Raw genomic sequence first — 24,749 nt, 5'->3', positions numbered from 1 at the left:
GTACTACTTTCCTATAATCAATTCAGATCTGTAATCACAAACCTTTATATGTCAAATTGTACCTGTTTTATGTATGTTATTTTTAATATTTTCTGTATTTTTTATTTTCTCTTCCTCATTTATAATGTTATGCAGGTTATCTTAGTATTTGTTTTATTTTGTTTTATTTTCTACAATTATTATACTATATCTCTTGTTATTCCATTGTTACTGTGTAATCTCAGCTTTACTGAAAATGAGGACGACCCTCAATGAATCTCCAAGAATAAATAAAGATTGAATGAATGAATGAATTAGCAATTCTTCAACTCTTCTTCCCCGGCACCATAAGGCCATGGGTGCTCTATGTACAGAAAATAAATATATGCGTGTAACAATGTTTACATTTTCATTTATTTGATTTGGATTGAAGCCAGTGAGCATTTGCATTCTGTGCATCCCATAAATGCAGTTTCTGTATCTTTTTTTTTTAATCTTTTTTTATTTAAAAAAACATCATTTTATTCAAAATCTTTTTTTTTTCAAGTTTTATATTATTTATTATTTATCCAAGCACCCATGTATTGTTACTTGATGTCACTCTTCTAAATATATACATACATGTCATATTTGTATTATTCATAAAGTGTGTTGTGACCAGGCTGATGAGAGATACTGTATCTCCTCCATTAAAATGGTTGCCAAGCAATGTTGAGACTCTTGTATCAATTCTTGTAGCGCAGTAATGGAACGAAACACGCTCAATATGAGGGGTTGTGCTGGGCATCAAATGTAATTCAACAAATCATAATCAAGGACAGGAACTATGTTTTTTAGAATGTTGCATTATTTTGGCCCTAAAAACAAATTAGTCCTCTGGGGACAGATTCAGACACTTTGGTCAGTAGAGCCCGACTGATATGGGAATTTAAAGACCCATACCAACTTTGATATTTGAGGATTTCAAAAAATTATAAATGATAAATTGTCCAATATTCATTTTTCACAAAGACAATAGGACATTTAGCAAGTTCTAATCAAGGTGGGATATTGTGTTAGAATAGGCCTAACTATCTGGTTACTGGTATACTAATGAAGGAAATATATTCAATAAATTATGAAATCATTATTATGAATAATAGCATCAGGTCTTTCACGTCTCTCAGGCTTGAATCATGCTACAACCACGAGAATAGACCACCTAGAGAATAGAAGGGAAGCCTTTTTTCCCGCTTGATGTGAGCGGTTCACATGCACACAACCACAGGGAACGTTGTGGAACTTTGTTCACTTTGGTGGCATTTGTTGATAGTTACTGTTTGTATGTGTTGACAGATATCACATGTTTATTTGAAGACAATTTGCTTATTTTAAGTAGCATTTCCACCAAACAAGACACCTTCACATGCAATATTTGCCAATAGAACAAGAACATTTTCACTTGTACTATGGTCAAAAAAATTAAAAAATTCAAATCAAATGCAAACATGTCTTGTTATAAGCAAATATAAAAACAAGCATATATTCCTGCTATTTATCTCAACTAATTTTGAATTGTCTGATATTTTGCAAGCAAAATATTATGACAGCACCCGTATAAGCACCCTAATGTTTCCTGTTAGCTTGCTTCTTAACCACAGCTACATACAGTCTGCTTCCACCCATAGACATCCGGCACATGTCTGCCTATGTGACCTAGATTTTGACCTATTTTCACAGGCAACGATTTCCAATCAGCAACAATGATTTCCAGCAAAAGGTCTGCAGATGTGAGGATGTGGTTACAGTTTTTTTTGCTTTCATTTCACAGATGACATCACACCCTTTTGCAAAACTCAGATGTCTATGCCAGTGTCATGAGGAAATGACACTGGTAGCAAACATGACATGTAAAGCTACACCGGTTCATATTGATGGCTGTATTTGTGTATGGCTGTATAAAATGTGTCATTTTGGCTAGAGTAATTTTGTTAAGACCTGATAATTGTTAAGACCTGATAATTGTTGGTGTTGATAAAATGGTGTTAACACAAGCATTGAAACGATCAAGAAAAACTGTAATCTATCTGTGTCGATGGAAGCTGCGAGAGGAAAGGTTTGACTAGGTTCCCAAATGTGATGAGTACACGCACACGTATACACAGAGCTATAATTTACCACATAGTATCAGATTATATTAAGAATGCACATGTAGCGGCAGCAGTAATGGACTTCGACTACGCCACCCCAGGGTCTAACCCGGGAACTGTAAATGACTAAGACTTCTATCAAATTATGACTAAGACTTAGATCAAATTAGGCAATCAGGTTCAGGTAATGAATAAACAGAGACGTGGTTCCATAAAAAAATACAATTTTATTAGTCCAAAAACACAGCAAAGTAGTAGGCACTCTAAAAGCTGACGTCAGCAATGGTAAAAACACTTTACACGTAGTATGAGTCACTATAATATCACTACAATGTCACCAAATCTTAGCAATTCAATAGAGATCAAACAATTCATTGTCATCAATAATGCACAACAACAAACACCACATAAGGGTGGTACATGGGTCAGTGTACTGGCATAGAGTCTCACGCACACACACACACTCACAGAACCAGACTGAAGCTTACCGGTGGGCGTCCAGCGACTCAGGTATGAGTATCCAAAGAATCCACCCCAGGCACACGTGCAAGGCCACGCAAACACACACAGCACGGCTACGGTCACACTGTGAGGGCACCCACACTACACACTGAAGAGGACACACCAACACGGAAACAGACACGGACACAGACAGATCAAGTCAGTAGAAATAAATGAACCAAACAAACCAAACAAACAAACAAACAAACAATGAAATGATGTTTGTGAAACAACGGCAGCACTGATGCTCTGCAGCGATAATCGCCTCCTCTCGATGATGCAACTCAAATGACAAATAATAACATTACATGGAAACAATTGACAAAGTAAACTAGGTTCCTGGCATTCCACAGCACTGAGCAAACGGCCTCCTGCCGAAGGACACAAACACCACAAAACAACTGAAAGAAAACAAACAACCCAAATAAATTCACAATTTAGGGGACAAGGATGCACAACCCACTCAAACAGTCACTACACCACGTAACAAACACATTCATTCAGGTCAGAGGGCAGGTGCTCGGGCGGCCGCACCGGAGGCCTATGATACAGTTCGTTCAGGTCAATGGGCTCAATCAATTAGCTTGATCCTGGTAAGTAGCACAACAGATAGATGGTGGTGTGCTAACAGCGGCTAGGCAAAGCAGCAGTCGTTCTAAGGCAGGTCGGCAAACACTTTCTTGCTACTGTATGGTAGATCCCTGAAACACACAATAATAGGCCTATTAAGCTACCACCCAAATAAAGTAACCACCTAGCCCGAATGGAAAAGACCTACCTGAGCCACAGCGTGTTGATACACAAAGCTTGCAGGCAATGCTTGGTGTGCGAGTCAATGAGAGTAACAATGCGTTATTCCGCTCAATCTGATGTAAGACGAGGTAGCCACGACACAGCAGAGAGTTCTATAAAAGATCGGAGCTCGATCGAAGCCACGAGCAAGCTGGGCAACGGTAAACCATTTGTGGTAGGCCTTTACATTCCTGCGACACAACCGGAAATCAGGTAAACCCAAACAATACAAACTTCTGGCGTTGCGTGCTGCCCTAGGGGTATGTTCGAGCTATAACATCTCCCTTGTGACATGATTGGCCACCAAAGACATAATGTGAGCCAACCATGAACTGGATAGAAAAGAAGAGAACCAACCATAACCAAATGAGAAGGCGGATGGCTGGATTCAACCCCAGTCCATCCTGCCTAGTGTTGCACGGTGTATCGATACTAAAAAGGTATCACAATGCCTTCACGCAAAAAACGATACGATTTCCGACGTTTTTAGAATCGATACTTTATTAAAATTAACGTTCTGTGTCTGGTGAACTGCTCTCACCGCTCCTTGCAAGCATCTAGGCAAGTGGGCGTGTCAAGCAGGCAGCTCTGAGTGAGTGAGTGCGCAGCCAACGTCAACATAGTTCTTTGCCGACAGTCCTTGGCCTTGTGGATAAAACAAAAGGTGAAGTGAAATCTGCAACTATTTCGGATACATCGCAAATAGTGAAGGCAAGCCATCAGGTACACAGAGGCCCGTTTTTAAAATATGTTTCAAAGTAATTTAAAAGCAGTGGGCTACGCATGGAACTTGGCTAAACACCTCGCAGACATATTAATGGAATTAAAGTGAAAACGAGTATGGTTCTCAATCTCTGGGATAAAGCGAACCTTCCTTCATCAATGAATTGACGAGACAACGAGCTGTAATCATTTTGACGAGACATTACGAGCATCATAGGGGGCTAACGTGATGAAAGCGCAATGTTCACCCCAGAATAACATTACCATAACTTGTAAACAATCTATTTTATGTTCGATCAGTACTACTGGTAATATTTGTCATGGCATGTAGACTGCAATTTTTTCAATAATTATTTCCCAGATGTAGGATAGGCTACCCGAAATGCGCTAATTAAAGCCCACAGCATAATACCACCAAAGTGTGTTGAGTCCTAATAATAATAGCAGCTTTTTGTTACGTAATAGCAAATCATGTTATCAAAGAAATAGACGTAATGTAGGAATGCACAAAGACATATTGCAACAGGTAATGGTGTAGGCCTATCTGACGAAGACCTGAGTGGTTGGAACGTCGTACTTGTACACTGGGCGTAAAGAATGACTATCCTCACATTTTTCCCTTTGCAACTGTCAAAGAAATCCCATGAACACGGGAAGGCCTAGGGTAGCCTATACTGTACATCAGATGGCCTAAAGATTAGGCCCCTCTGCATAGCATTCAGTGATTTGCATGCAGTAATTTCAACACTGACCTTGATCTAGCCTAGTTTGGCTATTTAAAGCTACTTTACTGTATTACCTAAACACAACACAATGTAAATGAACTATAACAAACAATAAAGGACTTAATCACACAAAGTAGGCCTACTACAGTATTTTACTGACTATAAAAATAATAATTATGTAGGAAGTTTAGAACCCAGAATTGACCTGCACACTACAAAAGTGCACCGAATTCAACACAAATGACTTAATACATTTGGAGGAAGTATGAGTCCTTTTTTTCCAGATATCTTAGGATCTCGGCGTAGTATCATTTCAGTATCGAGCATTGTGATATTTATGGCAGGTATCGTATCGAAGTCATAATTTTGGTATCGTGACAACACTACTCAGCAATATGGCAGCCGTGTTAACGTATGCCACTTAATGGAACCCGATGGACAATGCATTACAGTATCGTATCAAAGTCATAATTTTGGTATCGTGAAATAATAACTTCATATAGCTTGACTTCTTACCTCACGTTTTTATTTGTTTTTGTGGCAAAGCATGTTTTATAATCCAACGCTATTGTGTGTTTCTCTCTATGGCAAAGCATGTTCATAATCTGGTTTTGAGACCCTAGCAAATTCCTGCATGGCATCCAATTCAAGGCTCACATTGCATCCCAATTTGTTCAACAAAGAAACCCCTTTTTTTGCCTCTGCTTTGTTCATGGTAATGCAGTAAAAAGTTTTTTTCAGAAGAATCATTATGAGTGCATATACACCATAGGCACACACAGGCTAACAGGCAAACTTGGGTCAAGTCAGGTCAGATCAGTTCGTGTCACAGATATGGAACACAGAAAGGTCATTTTTCATCACTAAATAAAAAAATGGCATTTATTTCTGTAAGGTGCACACCACATATGTCTGTAATTTGCTCAGCCCCAGAGAATCCCTCCACCATGGCAATGACATTGCCAGATTCAGGACAGTCTGCTCCAGAGATGGGAAGTAACAAAGTACAAATACAAATAAAAGTAGATTTGTCAGATATTTTTACTTTACCTTACTATTTATTTTTGAGGCGACTTTTTACTTTTACTCCTTACATTTTAACACAAATATTGGTACTTCCTACTCCTTACATTTTACAAAACTGGCTCGTTTCTTTAGTTTCAAATAATTTCAGCCTACCGTTATTATTTTTTGCGTCATCAATAGCAGATATAGGCTACGTTGCACTCGACGCACCACTACAAGATGACTTGATTTGGGCGGCATTCATTCGCGGCAAATCATTGCAGCTTGATGGCAGTAACGTTAACGACGACACATCGAAGCCGTTATGAGCTACATACAGATGCATTTAATAGACATTCGTAGCGCCCAATAAACGGCTCTGGGCATTCGTAAACCACGTTTCAAATACGAGAAAATGAATGCCTAGTTCCCAGACCCCATCTCAATGAGTCTGACAGCCAGGCTAATATCAAGTGACCTAGAAGGCTGAAATCAATGTAGTCAGTTCAGAGATGCTTGTTATCTCGCAGAAAGAAAAAAAAACAATAGTCTAGGCTCTGTAACTCTGTGCCAGTGCTTCCTAAGAAACTACAGGATCTTAGCTTTCTAAAGATGTCCAGCATTTGATGGTAGGCCAAAAGAACACACTGCCCTCTGAAATAGGCAGTGCAATGTTGGGGGAGAAAGCCAATAAATGGCCAAACAGGTTATGGGAAGATTTAAAAAGAGAGACTGGCACTCTTGCACTCTGGTAACATTTGTGTGGTCCCGGTGCTGTTGCATAAAAAATGGTTGTCATTCACAAGACTACTTATACTTTTATACTTTAAGTAAATTTCCAAGCCTGTACTTTGTTACTTTTACTTGAGTAAATGAGTTAAACCAGTACTTCTACTTTTACCAGAGTATGTTTTTAACACAAGTATTTGTACTTCTACTTGAGTATGGAAAGTGAGTACTTTTGCCATCTCTGGTCTGTTCTACACACACATGTAAGACAAGTCGAGCTGCCAGCTTGCAGTGGTAAGATACATGTTTTTGTATTTTTATTATTTAACATAATAACCTAATGGTGATATAACATAATGGTGATAACACTTGTCGGTAGGGCCCCCTTTAAATTTTTGCTTGGGGCCCTCACAGACTCTAGAATCACCTCTGTGCGTGAGAGTTGGCAGCCCTGAATTAGTAAGCATAAACGTGGCGCACAGAAGAGAAAATAAAGATGAGAAGAACTGTAGGAGACTAAACGAATGAAATCGTTTTTTTTTTTGCTTAATTAGCAACACTTGACTCTTAAAAATCCCCTGCCAGAGAAGGTGTTTTTCCGACTCACCACAGAGCTTCTGGACTTCCCCTTTCTGTCTCCCCTCCCCTGGCTGTACATGACATTTTGCTGCTGGAACTCCCCCAATGGACGAATGTGAAGTCATCGGGAGGTGGTGGTGGGTTTACTGAGAGTGATGCTTAGACAACTACTGAAACGTGTAGTCAACTCTAAGATGGAAAATAATTGTGGGCAAAGTGTTTTTGTTAAAAATATATATTTATGTAACAGGATGGTCTGTGGGCATGGGGTGTAGTATTGGGACCAGTGCTTTGGGGGGAGCCAGTGCACTCAGACAGGAAGTGCCTAAGCCATTAGGGGAGAAGAAGACAGCCAATGGTGGCAACAATAGCCCCACCCCCTCTTGTTGGTCTCCCATGTGCTCTGTGGGTAAGGTGGATGGCGTGCAGTTGGTTTTGTTTGTTTGTTAAGCTGTGTTGTTTGGTTGCTGTTGTACCATGTATTGTGCTGTCAATGTGTGACTTTAGTTCTTGGTTGATGTCTAATAGTAGAACAAGTCCACCATAATAGTCTGGTAACTGTGGATGTGTAGTGTTTTCTCAACTTCCAGTACATGTGGTAGCCAAATGTAACAGTCTTAATCAGTGCTTGACTCTTGATTTTGTTTGTGTAATTTACTTTTGTCAAAGTCAGGGCGGCCGACCTGTGCTGAGACTCCGCTTGCCGTCTACCTCACCCAGGTGGCTCAGCCAGCGGTCTAGCATACCTGAGTTCATTAGATGTGTGGTAACACTGATTTTTTTTTTTTATCCATTCAATTTAAAAGTAAAAACTTGTTGTAATATTTAAATAAAGAACCATTTTATCTTATTTATTAAGTCAAATCTGAGATAATCGTGAAGGACCACTGGCTGTAGCAGGGCGCTGACTGCTTGTTTCCAGGCTTGTTTTGAGTTGCTGTGATCAGAGTGGGTTTGAATCTTGATTAACTGATATTCTATATCTAGAATAATTAATTAAGGTGCTGATTCTGCTAAATTGACTGTCCTTTCCCTACTTCATTGTCAACTGGCTGCTAAAAAAAGGTATTTTGGAATGAGACAAATTTAGAAACCATGGGGGTGCACTATGTTCCCATGGCCACTTCATTACTACAGTAAGACTGGAAAAGAAGATATAGTAGGCTCAGTATTGATCAAATGCTTGTTTCATTATTTTTTATTATACCTAGCAGTGGTATACGTCGTCAATTGTTGTTTGTGTCAGATCTGTGTCAGTGCTATGAGACAACCCCATTTTCTTGCCACGCATGCAGAAGTCCGAGCAGTAACATTAATCAAGGATCTTTGGTTTGCTCACGATCAATCTTTTGACATGATTAGCCAGCCTGCGGTTGGACTAAGACACAGCCCAACTTTTCAAAGTAGGCTATCTGCTTTTTACACCTCATAGAAATTATTTAAGCTGCAAAAAAATATTTTACAATTAGTCTTTTTGCCTGGACTATAAAACCTGACAGAAGAAGAAGGGTTAATATGACGGGATCCCTCACTCCGCCTTTATGGGTGTTTCAACGGAACACAGTTAGCCCACAGCCAGACTGAACCACATAATTTGAGGAAGAAGGTAAGAAAATTGCATGGGAAATGTTTAACCATTGTATTTAAAGTTAGGTATGAGCTACACCAGGCGCCTAACTGAAGCGTTCCTTTCGCGACGCGTAAAATCCATTTTAAATGAATGGTCTATTTTTTTTCCTTATCGAGTTGGCTACACGCTAAGTATCGATTCTTCAAAAGTGAAAGTAGCTCTCAGCTACTGTGACGTCAGATGTAAACGTTAAGCAGGCACGAGATAAACTATGAGAAACTATGAGATTGACAACTTGTTTTAATGGTCAGAGGTTGACTTGATGCTGGTTGACACAATAGCCTGTGTGTTTTGGGTAGGCCTACGTAATGCTGTTCATGTGCAAACAAACGCCGCATCGCCATTAGTAGCCCAAGGAGCTGGCTCAAGGGCTAAAGACTACAAGTGTTGTGTTTTGTCGCGTTGAAAGCACCGTTTTTATACCTATTCATGTGTGTTTCTTCTGGCTCCTTAGCTATCATTTATAGGCTATTCTATTCCGTCACAGACAGACTTGAAGGTGCAACACATAGCCTATAGGATTTTTGGTTGATTTGACCATCAGTTAACTTAGAAACAGTACTTTACTTTGGTTAGACAATAGAAATACATCATAGGAGTGATTCGCTTCAAAAAATCTAGTCTGGAGTAACTCAACATTTGACACCGATATGTTTAGTGTTTAAAGACGTCAATTAGTTTAAGACAGATGCAAAGGGCATCAGATTATATGATGAGCTGCAAACCTAGGTGCAGACACAAAGTGCTTACATAGTGTCTTAGGTCAAACAAGACACACATATAAAAAGTTGGCTTTGCGATACTCAAAAGAACTATCTTCTAATAGCAACTACGTCCATGTAAGTATGACTTGTCGATTGCTAGATCCGAATAGTGGACATATTTTACAGGTTTTATTTTTTGGTAGAACTGGGCACATTCCGCATTGTTTGCCTTTATAGACTTCTGTTGGAGTTCTGTGTTGGAGATTACAGAATAAAAGGAGAATGCAGGCAGGACACGGATCATATCACAGTGAGTACAATGATAAGGTACAAAGAAAATTTGCCTGAGTAAATGTACTCAAATTGAGTAAAAATGTACTTTGCCAGATAACATTTGGTCCCTCTCTCAAAAGAGTAAAAGTTACTCTTTTGATAGAGGTGTTTTTCTAGAGTCAACTTTCCTCAATTCGGTGTTATTTTTTTTCTCTTTTTGGTGGTATTTCACTCTATCCAGTGCACCTTTTACTCAGTTCAGACCTACAATATATAGGGGCCGTATTCACAAATAATTTTAAAGCTAACAGTAGCTCCTAACTGGCAAATTTAGGAAACTCCTAAAATAATGGACGTATAAATCGTAACATTAGGAGTCCTATTTGTTTGAACTAAGAGTAATTCACAAAGCATTTTAGCCCTAAAAGCAGCACCTAAGCACCTAACAGCTTATGCCCTCCTTACACTGAAAGACTTTGCAAAGATTTGGAAAAGATTTTCGAAAGACTACAGTCTCAGATCCTCTCACATCTAAAGACAAGTGGTAGAGTTGTTGAGTCACAGACTAGTCACAGTCACATTTTGCAACAACTAGGCTAGGAATTATGCAGGGTCACTATTTACAGTACAAGACTGCTACTAGATTCCTTTAAATTATTTCCATCGTGCACTAGGCTACATATCAACAGGAACTCATATGATAGCCTACTCATATCAAAGTCATTTTTTCGTGTTTCTGCAGCATTGTTTCATGTGTGACATCCCTAACAGATATAGAGTTGTTCTGTCACGTGGAATAGCCGACTAGTAATTTATAAGAAATTAAATAACAAACTTTTATTTTTCACAAAAATAAGTCACGCTTGTCAAATTGTGTTCATTTCCTACTTGGTTCCTTTTTTGTGTTTCTAATTGAGTGTGTGCAGAGTGTGTGGTTGTTTCTATGTATGTGTTTTGTGTGTGTTTTGTGTGTGTTTGTGTATGTAGGTGTGTTTGTATGTGTGGGTGCATGTGTGTAAGGGTGTGTGTGTGTTTATGTGTGTTTATGTGTTTGTGTGCGTGTCATGGGTGTGCATGTATGTGTGTGCGCATGTGTAGTGTGTGTGTGTGTTTATGTGTCTTTGTGTTTGTGTGTTTTTATGTGTGTGTGTGTGTGTGTGTGTGTGTGTGCATGTGTGTGTGTCTTTATGTATGTGTACATAAATAAAGCAAATCAGGGAACCACCTACTCTTTGCGATAAGTGCCATGGGATCTATAACCATCAATTTAACATTCATGCAAAGGAAAACATCTCCTGCAGTATAGTGTCCCTGTCACTGCAATAGGGAATTGGGATTGATATTTGTTTGGTGGAAGAGTGCCACCTACTGGCCAGCCACCAACACCACTTCCAGCAGGAACCTACTCTTCCAAGGAGGTTTCTTATCCAAGTACTAACTAAGCCTGCTTAGCTTCAGTAATTCATCAAAGTCAGGGTATTTGCTGGTCTGGCTGCTGGCTAAAAATAAAAGGTGAAAGGCATATATGATTCTGTCTCACTGAATTGCATTATGCACACTCAATTCTCACTGATATCTGCTAGACAAACAAGTACCAAAACATGATTAGTTAATAGATTTCACATGTAAAATACATTTTACACAACCCCACCCCCATCTTGCCTGTTCTGCCTGTTGGGCAGCCGTGGCCTACTGGTTAGCGCTTGGGACTTGTTACCGGAGGGTAGGCACGGCTGAAGTGCCCTTGAGCAAGGCACCTAACCAGGCTTGGAATTTCACCATTCTGGGGGCAAGGCCACTTGGCCTTCAGTTGGGCATATTTGGTGGTGGGCACAAAGGCCACACGTCAGGGCACCAAGGCCAAAGTTAACTATACAGTAGTAGGCTATAAAAATGATCAAAGTTGTATTTAGCCTATTCACTGCAGTAGACCTGCATCACTATATGAAACATTACAAAAACATGAAACATGACATATTACATAGAACTGTAAATCATCTGATCATCTAATATTTGCAGATATCTAGGCTATATATAACATTTATTTTATATTTGGCCTGTTATGAAATCATGTATTGAACAATTTAAGCACAGCTCAGCTTTAAGATTTAACTCAAATAGCCTAGATGCATGCTTAGCATTTTGTGATCATTAAGGCTACTTTCACAAACTCTTAGTCAGCTGTCCTATGATTTACCAATATAGGCGATATTTGTAACATTTATTTTGTATTTGGCCCGTTATGAAATCATGTGGAACAATTTAAACACATTGTAAAACGTAAAGCCCAAATTTGGAGACATCCATGCATGTCGAAATTTACTGCAAATTCAAAACTAGATTACTCTGGAACGGCTAACTGTACAGGGGACTGCTTTACAGGGGACAGTTCTGTACCCATTTCCCTACCCATTCATCACAGTTGAATACTTTACAAACTCTTCACTCAACACATGACAAACCACATATCAGAATAAACAGCAGACCTTACCGAACAGAAAGGTGTAAAGCAGTCCCCTGTACAGTTATCCGTTCCAGAGTAATCTGGTTTTGAGTTTGCAGCAAATTTCTACATGCATGTCTCTAACTTTGGGCTTTAAGTTTCACAATGTGTTAACATTGTTCAATACATGATTTCATAACATGCCAAATACAAAATAAATGTTACACATATTGCCTAGATATCATTAAAAATAGAGGATATACAGTAGTACAGAAGCAACTACTGTAAGTACATATACTTAAGTGCTGTAGCATTTTCAGGTATTTGTACTTTAGTTTTTTATTTTTCTAACAACTTTTTACTTTAGTCGTGTTACTATTAGTCAGGGGGCCTATGTGGTTTCTGTGGGTTTGAAATGTTAATTTTTGGAGAGTGGTTGGACTGTCTTTAGAGGTCATTGAACATGGAGAAAAATGATGTAATTGTATATTTCACTGTAATTAACACCATACCTTTTGCCTAAATCACTGGCTATGTTGAATAAAGTTCACAAAACAGTTATTTTCAACAGTATGATTGTATGTCAGTATAATGATTGTATATCAAACAATTAGAGATAAGATCAATAACCAATCAGTTTCACCAAATACAAATACTCCATTGCTGAAAGATAGCGAAAACATAACAGAATCACAGATGAGACCTTGAACAACATTTAATTCTGAGATATGGACGACTTCCTGTTTTGGAGCTTCGCCGCCGATTTCGTTTGGCTGTGATGGGCAAACGCTTTCGAAAATCAAAAATCCTTCTGGTAACTTTTGTGAGGCTTGGTCCAAGGATAATGTACGTCAAGTTTCGTGGCGTTCGGACCAAATTTGTGACCTGTGAAAATTTTGTTTCGCTTTCTGTTCAATCCAATATGGCGGACGAACAACACGCCCACCTGACGTCATCTTCGCGAGCAAATTACACCAGTACTGACCGGACGTTTTAAAGTTGGAACGGTGTCTCTGTCTCAAAGGGCCTAGGCGCTAGAGCTGACAAAAAATTAGGGAGACGGGAAAAATAAAACTTAAGAAGAACAATAAGTGTGCTTGCAAGCACACTTAATAATTCAAATCGAGCCATAGGCGGGCCTAGGCCCGTCTACTTGCCAGTCTTGCCCGTCCAACTAGGCCTACGTTCACCATCTAAAAAAGACGTGCAAGTCAACACTGCTCTGAGAGCTCAAGAAACAGTCAAATCGCGAACAGGCGGCAGCTCCGTTTAATTGTCAGGTGTGAAATGCGTTCATATTCCACTTTTTATGTCATAGACGTTGCATGCCTATGGAAGGAAAGGCTTTGCAGTAGGATTGTCCAAGCTGTTGCTTCAGTTTATGTTTTAAGTTATGCGACGCACCGTTGCTGGGTTCATGCCATTTTGCGCAAGTTTAAAATGTTTAGACGACTGCGTAATTGGCCATTTTTGTTCAATAAGTTCTACTTTTCATGTCATGAATGTAACATGCATATGATAAGGCTTTGCAGTTGTAGGCCTACAATATGGTCAATCTATTGTCTGGTAGGCCTAGTCCGATTTAACACTGCAAAACAGAAGCAGCAGCTGGCAATGTAAGTCAATAAATAATTTCCGGGTCAGAGCAATCGGAAAAAATAAATATCAAAACTTTTGATCTGATCATGAAATCAAAAGTCTGAAAAACAAAGCATTATTTGTTGGTTTGTATCACATTCATAAACAGATAATGAAAAAACAAGTCCTTTTTTCGTTTTTTCATTTTGGATTCTCAATTGAATATCAAATGAACGAATAATACACGGACCCAGCTGGCCTGTCACTGTTGATAATTGGTATCCCCTTTTTATAACAAAACTTTAAAAAGGAAATCATGAAGGCAGCAGTAGTTCCCACTACTGACCATTTATTAACTGTCAGAGGGGGCAGCACTAACCATAGGTTATATTTGAGTGGAGCTGGCAAAAGATCAGTGAGAACTAAACATGCTCTTAAATGCTCTTAAAGTGACAGTGCACCATATATATATATATATATATATATATATATATATAAAATAAATTGTGCAGCCCACACCCTTGAATTGTAAAAATTTGGCCACCCCTGATTATAAGTAAGTATAAGTATATATACTCTTTTGATCCTGAAGTTGTTGAGAACTACAAATATGTGCAGACAATAAACTGGATTGGAGGTACAACACTAAGGCTGTATACATAAGTATACCCAATCCGTGAATTAGTGAAACACACAGTGAGGTGAAGCACACACTAATCCCAGCGCAGTGATCTGCCTGCAACAACAGCGGCGCTCGGGGAGCAGTGAGGGGTTAGGTGTCTTGCTCAAGGGCACTTCAGCCGTGCCTACTGGTCGGGGTTCGAACCGGCAACCCTCCGGTAACAAGTCTGAAGCGCTAACCAGTAGGCCACGACTGCCCCTGATTCACAGTATTTCAGTGATGAGCAAGTTCACAGAGAAAAGGGCATTGACAGCGGCAACTAGTCCTATTGCCTCTATGCCAATCCTTAACAGAAAAAAAATGACATATGTCAACAGATGGTAAATTGTTGAGTGTGTTTGGATTCCCGTCCTTGTAGCCCCTTTCTACATTCCACAGTTGGGAGAAGTTCACCTTGTCTAAATAACAATTCTATTTCCTTATTAGCTGCATACTGTACTTGAGGTTGAAGATACATAACCTTTTGATTCCCTTGTTCAGTTCTGAATTGAAAGCTTTGGATAAAAGTCAGCTAAATGTAAATTCTTGAATGATTTTTAATTCTGACTACACAAATTCTGATATCACTACATGAATGTACATACAGTAGGCCTACTATTTGGTATTGCGGGGGCCAAATTGTAGTATACATTTGTTATTTTTAATCATTTAAATATATACATAATATTTAATGTTTATGAGTGTGTGAAAAATGACAAAGATTTATGGGCAAATATTTGACTGTACTTTCAATCCCTTTTTTACCAAAACGAAACCCATATTTGTCGGCTATTTTTATAAAAATGTCTGCAATGGCTCCCATGGGCCAAATCCGAGGCGCCTATGATTCTAAATCTGATCAGACCCCCTTTGTGAGTTTTTATACCACATTTGATGTTTTAATCACAAAATAATTTTGTGTTTAACTGCCCTGCTGCCCCTGCCCTTCTCCCAGCACACCACACCAAAGAAAAGAGCACCACAAATTGATAGTAGTTGTGTTAAGGGTTATAGGCTATATGCTACCAGCTAGGTCACTTAGCAGTGGCTCAAACATAAATACACCTTACACATAAAAAAAAATCATTCTTGGTCCCAGTAAACATTAAGAATAAGTGTAGGTAAAATGTAACTGAAATGCATCAAGTAAAACGTTTATTCATACAAAACACATAAACATGTAGGGCTCTATCACTAGCTTAGTCACTTTTTAGAGTTTAACACAGTTTTAAACTCGCCAGTGACGTAAGAACTCACGTGACGTCTTAAGCTCCAATGCTGTGTCATATGTACCTGTGGTTTTACCTGCTGCTGCGTTTCACCTTGATCTCAATTGCTGTGTCTTCAAGGAAATTCACATAACACACTAGAGGGTGTATTCACGTGTTAGTCTAATCTCAAAACAGACATGGTTTTAGGAGAGACTAAACCATAGTTGGATGAGACCTATATTATATTATTATATAGGCTCCATTATAACTGACACATAGGCTACTACATACACAACGTCTACTACATTTGGTCTTATTACACCAGATGCAGTAGCCTACAATAAAGGCTACAAAACAGGAGTTGCTTAAATAGGCAAATGCCTAACTAAAATAGACAAAAACAGATTATTTGTCAGTAAAATAAATGGACTCACAGTAGATAGTAGTTATACAAAACATAAAAGGTAAAGTCCCATTTATGCAGTCTACGGAAATGGTTAGCAATATTGGCTTGACGAATGCACTGCCTGGCTGCTAGATCAGCAGCATCAGGCCAGAAGTAGCCTAGAAGGACCTAGAAGTCCTCCAAGGCCTTGTGGCTGAGGGAAACGGGGCTCATCCCAGTCGATTGCCAAATTGTGGAGGACTATTATGTTGCTTTGTGGTGTGGTTCGTAGACTGCTGTTGAAAATGCGTGCATCATGCACACTGCCGGTCCATCTCGCTACTAGGTTACATTGCGAATGTGCATGTTGTTATCGCAAACCATTTGAGAGTTTATAGAGCTGTAATAGAAATGTTAATATTATAAAAATAATGTTATTACTTACTAATATTACTGAAAAACGTCTTCTCCACTATTTGACACATCAAAATGTTCCACAGGCGTTAAAGTCAGTTGTGATATTAATTATCTGCCTACACCGCACAAATGCATTTTGCCTAGTGTATATTTGTTATGTTTAGGCAGACCAAATATCAGGGGATGTACTGTAGCCTTACGTTGATCCGTAAAGGCTGGATTACGCACGGTGCCATGGTGGAATGTGAGTGCAGTCATAAATCATAAAAACATATCCCCCCAACACAATCATAAAAACATATCCCCCAAGATCCTGAAATGCGTCCACCATGCATCTGGTGGGTTAAAACTCAAAATCAGAGTATAGTTCTGGTTTAACCCGAGTTTAACTTGGAATCAGCTAATCCTGTGTGAGTCATTACACTCACGTTCAGCTTCATGCTCAGCTGCGTGTTAAACTCCAAAACCTCGGTTTTAAGGAGTATGGTTTTAAATCGCAGCGCAGGTGGCGCCATGCTAACTGACAGTGTGCTCAGTGTCAACTGAATCTGTACAAATCAGGTAAACTTTATTTGACTAAATCATCTAAGGTAGTTATGTGTGTGACACTCCAGCACAGTAGGTGGTGGTATGCACTGATTTCCATAAGATGTTTCAGAATTTGACAGTAAAAACAAACCCCTAATATGCACAATTGAGCGGACCCCATAGACATTCCACTTTCTGTGACTAACTGAACTAGCATCCAAGAGGCAGATTTGGTAGGCATACACAGTAAAATTCCAAGAATTAAAATGACAGTGTTAACTATTATTGACTCTAATAGAGTTAAACCTACTACATTTGGATGCATCCAATTTAGAAGAGAAATTTCTTGTGACATAATGTTTGCCTAATTATTATTTGAATAATATTCATTGAAAAATGTATTTGTTTCCAAAGTCATTCCATAGCCTAAGGTAAACAATTACCTGTTTGTAGTGTAAGCCCCGTCTTTTGGTCAACTCTTTTACATTTCTAAAGAATGCCTTTTGGAATTCTCCTTTAAAGTAATCAATTGTGATTTTATTTGATTAATTCACATTTACTCAACATGATAGAAAAACATACCATTAAACTTTACCCTTTACATTAAACTTATGTAATATAAATACATGGAAAATCGTCATGTAATTGAATTACATAAAGTCATTACATAAAGTCTAAGTTGTTGGCTTGATTATTGTTTTGAGTGTACCTGGGGCTAGGTAAAAATCAAAACATTTTGCACCGTTTCACCAGAGACAGTTGATAAAGTGAGACGATTCATAAGAGGGTAAATTCTGGCACGGTGTGACATGGGGTTCGAAGCTGTCACGCCCATTTAGGAGTCTAGCGGGAGGCCCAGTGTCTATGTATTCCTATGGGAGAAATTAATATTTTCTCGGAATATGACCAATCCCTTAGCCCTACATTCAGCAATGTAAGTTTTGAACCCATTTTCTACAAGCCACATGTCTCCCTAACATTCCGACTTTGACATTGTATTTTCCAACTAAACAAATTCCGAACATTCCCATTCACTTTCCGTTTACTGTGCTAATGTTAGCTAGCTAGCTAGCTAGCTCGTTAACGGGGCAAAATTAAATTATTCATTCCGTGTCCAAAAGAGTGTTTTATTGGCATCACACACAAACAATGACTGTAAAGTAGTATACAATATTATATTTATATGTTATTATTGCTTATTCAGAGAAAAGTTTATGTTTTGACACGCCTATTTAGGAGTCCGGAACTAGTACCATTTCATTCCATTGGTGAATCATCTTATGATTCATCTTAGTTAACTATAGAATCTTTGGTTTCACTCTGATTTCCTGATTGAATAACATATTTGGTCGGAACGGTGTGCATAATGTGCAACAAGGTTTTGAGGTAGTTTTCTCGTTTGGTGAGTTTGTCGGAGGCATTGACATTGGCTATATAAAACCCACCATATCAAACAGGAAGTTGGAACAGTATAGCCACCAAGTCACTTACAGAGGAAAGATAAGAATGGAAACGAAAATGAAATATATATTTATGTTAATTTCATCAAGTATGGAATACATTTAGAAAATAAAGCAAACAATGTCCTTCTCTTACATTGTTATGTCGATTTGTTAATGAATTACACATTCTGATTCATAGATTAAGTAATTGAGGAATTTACACAGTTTTCATAGAGAGAGTAATTGAGGAATTTACACTGTTTTTAATTGCTTTTCAGACCTGAGGATTGTTCTACTGGGTAAAACTGGAGCAGGAAAGAGTGCCTCAGGAAACACCATCATGGGACTAAAGGTCTTTGAAGAAAATGCTGGTTTTGGATCTGTTACTAATGAATGCAAAACACATTTTGGAGAGGTAGACAGATTACAGTGGTCGATATCCCAGGATTGTTTGATACAAGAAAGACAGGAGATGAGCTGAAGAGTGAGATAGAGAAATGTGTTGAGTCATCTTGTCCTGGGCCCCATGTGTTCCTGCTGGTGATCAGATTAGGGGTGAGATTCACAGAGGAGGAGAGAAATGCAGTGAAGTGGATTCAGGAGAACTTTGGTGAGAGAGCGGCACAGTTCACCATGGTGCTGTTCACTCATGCTGATCAGCTGAATGGGATGCTATTGGAAGATGCTGTAAAGTATTCTGAGATTCAAGATATCATCAAAAGATGTGGTGGTGGATATCATGTCTTCAGTAATAAAGAAAAAGAAGACCAGACTCAAGTGAACAAGCTGCTGGAGAAGATTGAATCCATGGTGGAGAAGAATGGAGGAGAATACTACACAAACCAGACGTACCAGGAGACTCAGGAAAAGATTAGAGAAGAGGAGGAGAGGAAGAGACAGGAGGAGGAGAGAAAAAGAAAGGAGTATGATGACAAGATCAGGGAAGAGGAAAAGAAAATGAGAGTGAAAGCTGAAAAGATTGCAGAAGAGGAGAGGAAAAAGAGAGAGGAAGCTGAAAAGATTGAAAAAGAGAGGAAAAAGAGAGAGAAAGCTGAAAAGATTACAGAAGAGGAGAGGAAAAAGAGAGAGGAAGCTGAAAAGATTGCAGAAGAGGAGAGGAAAAAGAGAGAGGAAGCTAAAAAGAAACAAAATGTATTGGTTGCGGGAATGGTAGGAGGGGGAGCAGCTGTGGGAGCTGTCGCGGTAGTGGGAGCACCTATAGGAGTGGCAGTAGGAGTACTTGGGTTAGTATTTACAGTAGCAGCCATGGCAGGAATCACTGATAAAAAAACGTAGGAGAGCAAGAGAAGTTAAGAGGAGAAACACAGATGAGGGGGGAAACAGATGACACGTTGCCATTAGTGAATCACGATCAAAATGAAAATTAATGTTTTAAGGGAATTTGAGTCTCGAGTAAATATTGCTTGGAGACTAATATGAAAAAATGAAGCTCATAGGTCATCCACACAATGATTAGAGGTTGACACAAGAGAACAAAAGTAAACTAGAATTGCTATTCCGAGGAACTGCAAGAGTGAGTTCGATCAGGTGCAGTTTGACAAAAAGATTTCAACGGTACCTCATTTTTGAAAATCGAGCACACAGATCAAAAGTTATCTGCATTAACAAAACATCCAAAAAGCCAAAATGCTTAAAAAACGAGGTTGCTATGTTGGTTGCTAGAGTATTCATGCTTGTTGCAATGGTAGTTGATAGGGTCGAATTATAGTGGTGGTTGCTAGGGTAATTAGCATGGTTGCTAGGGTGTTTCTAGGGCGTTGCTAGGTTGATATTATAGCGGTGGTTGCTAGGTTGTTGCTATGTAAATTAAAATGGTTGCTAGGGTACTGGTGGTTGCTATGCTAAATAACACAGTTGCTATGGTGGTTGCTAGGGTTAAAGCCAATCAATAGGGCGATTCGACTTCATGTAGCTGCCTGCAGCCGTCTTAAGCTGACTGCATAACATGATTATTTTATGAGATTCTGATATGTTTTCAAACCGGAATTGTGCATACGTCATGGTTAAAAACGTATCAGAATGTCAGAAATAATCACGTAATGCAGTCAGTTTAAGATTTTTTTTTTAAGAAGTCAATTTTATTAAAGGCAATCAAATCCAATCCATGTGTATACAGGTCATGTACATGGTCTACAGATCTACAAAGATTTGTTTGACATGGATTGACTTCAAAAAATATTTTTTTACATGACCTGTGTACACATGGATTGGCTTTTTAAAAATAAAGATGTCACATCTTCTCACAAGGCTTGGAATTACATAATTTTAGGGGCAAGGCCACTTGACCTTCTGTTGGGCATATTTGGCAGGGGGCACAAAGGCCACACGTCAGGGCACCAAGGCCAAAGTTAAACTATACAGTAGGTTACATAAAAATGACCACTGTTGTTTTTAGCCTATTCTCAGCAGTAGACCTGCATCTCTGTATGAAACATTACAAAAACATGAAGCATGACATATGTAACAAAACTGTAAATCATCTGATTTTAATATTTACAGACATCTAGGTTATATATTTATTTTCTATTTTGTCTGTTATAAAATCATGTTTTGAACCATTTAAGCACAGAGCAGCTTACAGTACATATAGCCTACATATGTATTTTGTGATCATACAGCGCTGCTTTAAGAAACTCATAGCTTACATACATGCATTTTGTGATCATTAAGGCTACTTTTGACAAACTATTAGTCAGCTGTGTATCCTCTGATTTTAATATTAGATATCTAGGTGATATTTCTAACATTTATTTTGTGTTTGGCCTGTTATGAAATCATGTATTGAATCATTTTAACCCATTGTGAAACTTAAAGTGCAAAGTTGGAGACATGTAGAACATTTCTGCACATTAAAAACTGGATTACCTAACTGTACATGGGAATGCTTTACACCTTTATGTTCGGTAAGGTCAGGGCTCAGGGGGCCGTGAAGCTCAAGCCTCTGTGTGAAGTCACTACTATGTTCTCCACCCCTGATATCTGAATAGTCCCACACAGGTCACACTATGTGTGATAATCATGCTTTGTAATCGGCATCTTTTTTCACAGGAAGATGCCTTGTCCCTCCAGAATTCCGCAAGCCATTTTTGAGAATGTTTCAACCTAAAATGCCTGATTTTGCTAACCTGACAATAACCAGATGAATGTCGTTCCGCTTAGCTCCGCCTAGCTTCACTCACATCCATCTGGGACCTCTTCCATTGAGAGTGATTTCTGCAACCGACTTTATGGTTCAGCCAATCAGGGCGAGGGGCGGAGTTTCATAGATGTGACATAAGCGTAGAAGCGACTGTTAGACTGTTATCAGCGTCACGGGTTGGCTTCGATGTGAGTGGTTGAAGTAGCACGTCAATAGATGACGGACAAGTGGCTTATTCAATCATATGCAAGCATTTTTTGATTAGGCCCAGCCTTCTGAAGCAACACTTCAATGGATCGGTTCCAGATGGATGAGTGGAGCTAGGCGGAGCGAAATTCATCTGGCTATTGTCAGGTTATGATTTTGCAGCAACTTTTGTAAAAAATTGTGATTGAAATTATTTTAAAGAGTATTTTTAAGAGTTTGCTGCAAAGAAATTGCAGGAGGAACTGAAAATTGCAAAAATGGTTGCAAGTATTTATTTTTTAAATTTTTTTTTTAATTGAGGGCAGCTAAGGGTAGTAAGACCTATCTTTATTCTTATGAAAAATAATCCGAAAAGTATTACAAAAAAATCGAAGTACTTTATTTGTAGGCATGGACGGATTATGAGCCACTGGGCCCCTTAAATTAAATCTTCTGGTGAGTTTTTTGTGGAAAATAAATGGACAGATTGAGACGTACAAATCTGACATACTCATCAACCAGTCCTCCAGGAATTCACAATGTTGTGATCGCAACAATTAACGCAAATTCAACCAATCCCCGCAAATTCTGGCCGACTTTGCAATTTTGTATTTGAGCCAGATGCCACACTCACTTCTGCAGAGACCACCCTACAGTATAACATGTTCGTCCTGCAGTTTTAGTGTCAAGAAAAGAAGGCTAACGATAATGATCTGCTTACTTGCATCTCTCAACCTAGTGTTGTTAACTCTAAGAAATGCAAGTACTTAAGTCGGTACCCATCAAGGTACACTTGTGTACCTGCAATGACTGAAGTGTATCTGTATATACCCTAAAAAGGTATTAATCTGTACTTTAAGGGTACCACCCAGTCTCCCAGATATCCTTATATGGGCAAAGCTGGCAGCTTTGGGTACTTTTTGTAGGCAAACTTCAGAGGTCTATTACCGGAAGTTTGTTCCCAGAATGTCATAGTCAACATATTCTTAAAGAGATCACATATAAAGCCTTACTGAAATTGGCAATAAAAATACTGTCTATACTGTTGTTGTCAGTCATGTAATTGTTTGTTGGTGCCACAAACCATCAAGTAGATGACCATCCACAACAACTTAATCCTGTGCATAGGGTTTAAAGTATTGCTTGTGCTAGAGACAGGAACAGATGTACTGTGGCCGCCTGGCCGTGCGAGACAGAATAGTGGGTCAACCAATTGGAGCAAAGCAGTCAGATGCAGAGGTTGCAGTGAAACAAACTTTATTTATAATGTCTAATTTATTTATAATGTGTGGGGAAAGGGGATGGGGAGCAGAGGTCAACTCAGATCTTCAGGTTGGATCGAGGCAGTCAGAGGACTCATATCGGCTTCTGAGATAAAGGAGAGAGAGAGAGACACACAGGACAACGTTAGTGGAGAGTTGGGTCCCTGCCACTGACCTTGTCACCCAGCCCTCTTGGTTGTTTTGGTAGATTTTGTTCACAATTCTTCAGGCCCTCTTTCCTGTTCCAGCCGTCGTATCTTCCAGCAGCACAATCACTTCAGCTACGTTCCACTTCAACAAAATCACAAGGTTCAACGTTCCACAAAAGGCAAACAGGTTACTTCTGAAAGTAAGCCCTTACTCTGAGACTGGCTTTGACGTCTGGTCTCCACTCTTCTGAAGCTCAAGCCAGTAGGCGGGTCAATATATGACAAAAAAACACCTAACCTCAAAAAAATTGATACAAACGTTTTTTCAACTGATTATGATTACTTTTAGATGTACTTAATAACATATTAAATCTAATCTAGTAAAATCTGACCCCAACAAAAGGGTCATTTTCAAGATGACGTCCAAGATTGCCACCAGAAGCTAATTTGGGATATCTGAAGCATTATTCAGCCTTGGAAAGTGTTTTTCGTGTTTAATCAGATTTAGAGGTCACTGATTCATACATGTCAGACTAAAGTATCAGTTCATCATTTTCAAAGACTTGTCATTTTGAAGATGGCGTCCAAGATGGCCACCAGAAGCTAATTTTGGCTATATCTGAAGCATTATTCAGCCTAGGAAAGTGTTTTTCATGTTTAATCAGATTTAGCGGTCACTGAATCATATCTCACTAAAGTATCAGTTCATCATTTAAAAAGACTTATAATTTTCAAGATGGCGTCCAAGATGGCCACCAGAAGCTAATATTGGCTATATCTGACGCATTATTCAGCCTAGGAAAGTGTTTTTCGTGTTCAATCAGATTTAGAGGTCACTGATTCATATATGTCAGACTTAAGTATCAGTTCATCATTTTCAAAGACTTGCCATTTTAAAAATGGCATCAAAGATGGCCTAGGAAAGTTTTTTTTTTTGTGTGTTTAATCAGATTTATAGGTCACTGAATCATATGTCACACAATCCTTCATTAAATTATGCCACCCTAAAAAGATGGTTGTGGCTTAACAACAGGTCATGAATTAATTATAATCTACTGAATTGTAATTAGTCCCTCCTTTTCCACAACTTTCCAACCATGCTGCCAATTCGGTCTACTTAAAGCATAGAGAATACACATCATTTCATTCTACTTCTTTTTCATGACTTTCTGTCAGTTCAGTAACATACATACTATGTATGTATGTAATAGGGCCACACATGAAGAAAGTTTTGCATAGCAAAACCATCCATCCATCAGCAAAGTTTTTTGACCAATTTTCAAAACCGCACCCGCCCGCCATCCGCTGTGTTTTAATGTATATGGGATGCGGCGCTGCTGACGTGAGGCTAGAAAGCTCTTGCCTGTTCTTTCTGGAAAGACTGATCCAATGCAGCAAATATATCAAAAGGCTAAAGTCCAACATTGGCTATGTTGTAGCCTATCCCCAGAATATCAGCAGCAAACTCAGTCTCTGTCTCGCAAAACAGTCTCCAAATAAAACGCACATCGGACTGTTGCCTATCCTGTGTGCCATATAGCCTATCGTCCAAAATGCC

The 24,749-nt window shown here is 38.9% G+C and overlaps 1 pseudogene; it reads left to right on the top strand.

The window, feature by feature from the left end:
• Window positions 1–7,514: 7,514 nt before the first annotated feature.
• On the top strand, window positions 7,515–20,932 carry LOC125298460 (annotated as a pseudogene).
• Window positions 20,933–24,749: the final 3,817 nt, after the last annotated feature.

The sequence above is a fragment of the Alosa alosa genome, chromosome 7 (genome assembly GCF_017589495.1).
Source record: "Alosa alosa isolate M-15738 ecotype Scorff River chromosome 7, AALO_Geno_1.1, whole genome shotgun sequence".
Lineage (NCBI taxonomy): Eukaryota > Metazoa > Chordata > Actinopteri > Clupeiformes > Clupeidae > Alosa > Alosa alosa.
The sequence above is the reverse complement of the archived record's forward strand: the minus strand, read 5'-3'. Positions and strand labels throughout refer to the sequence as shown.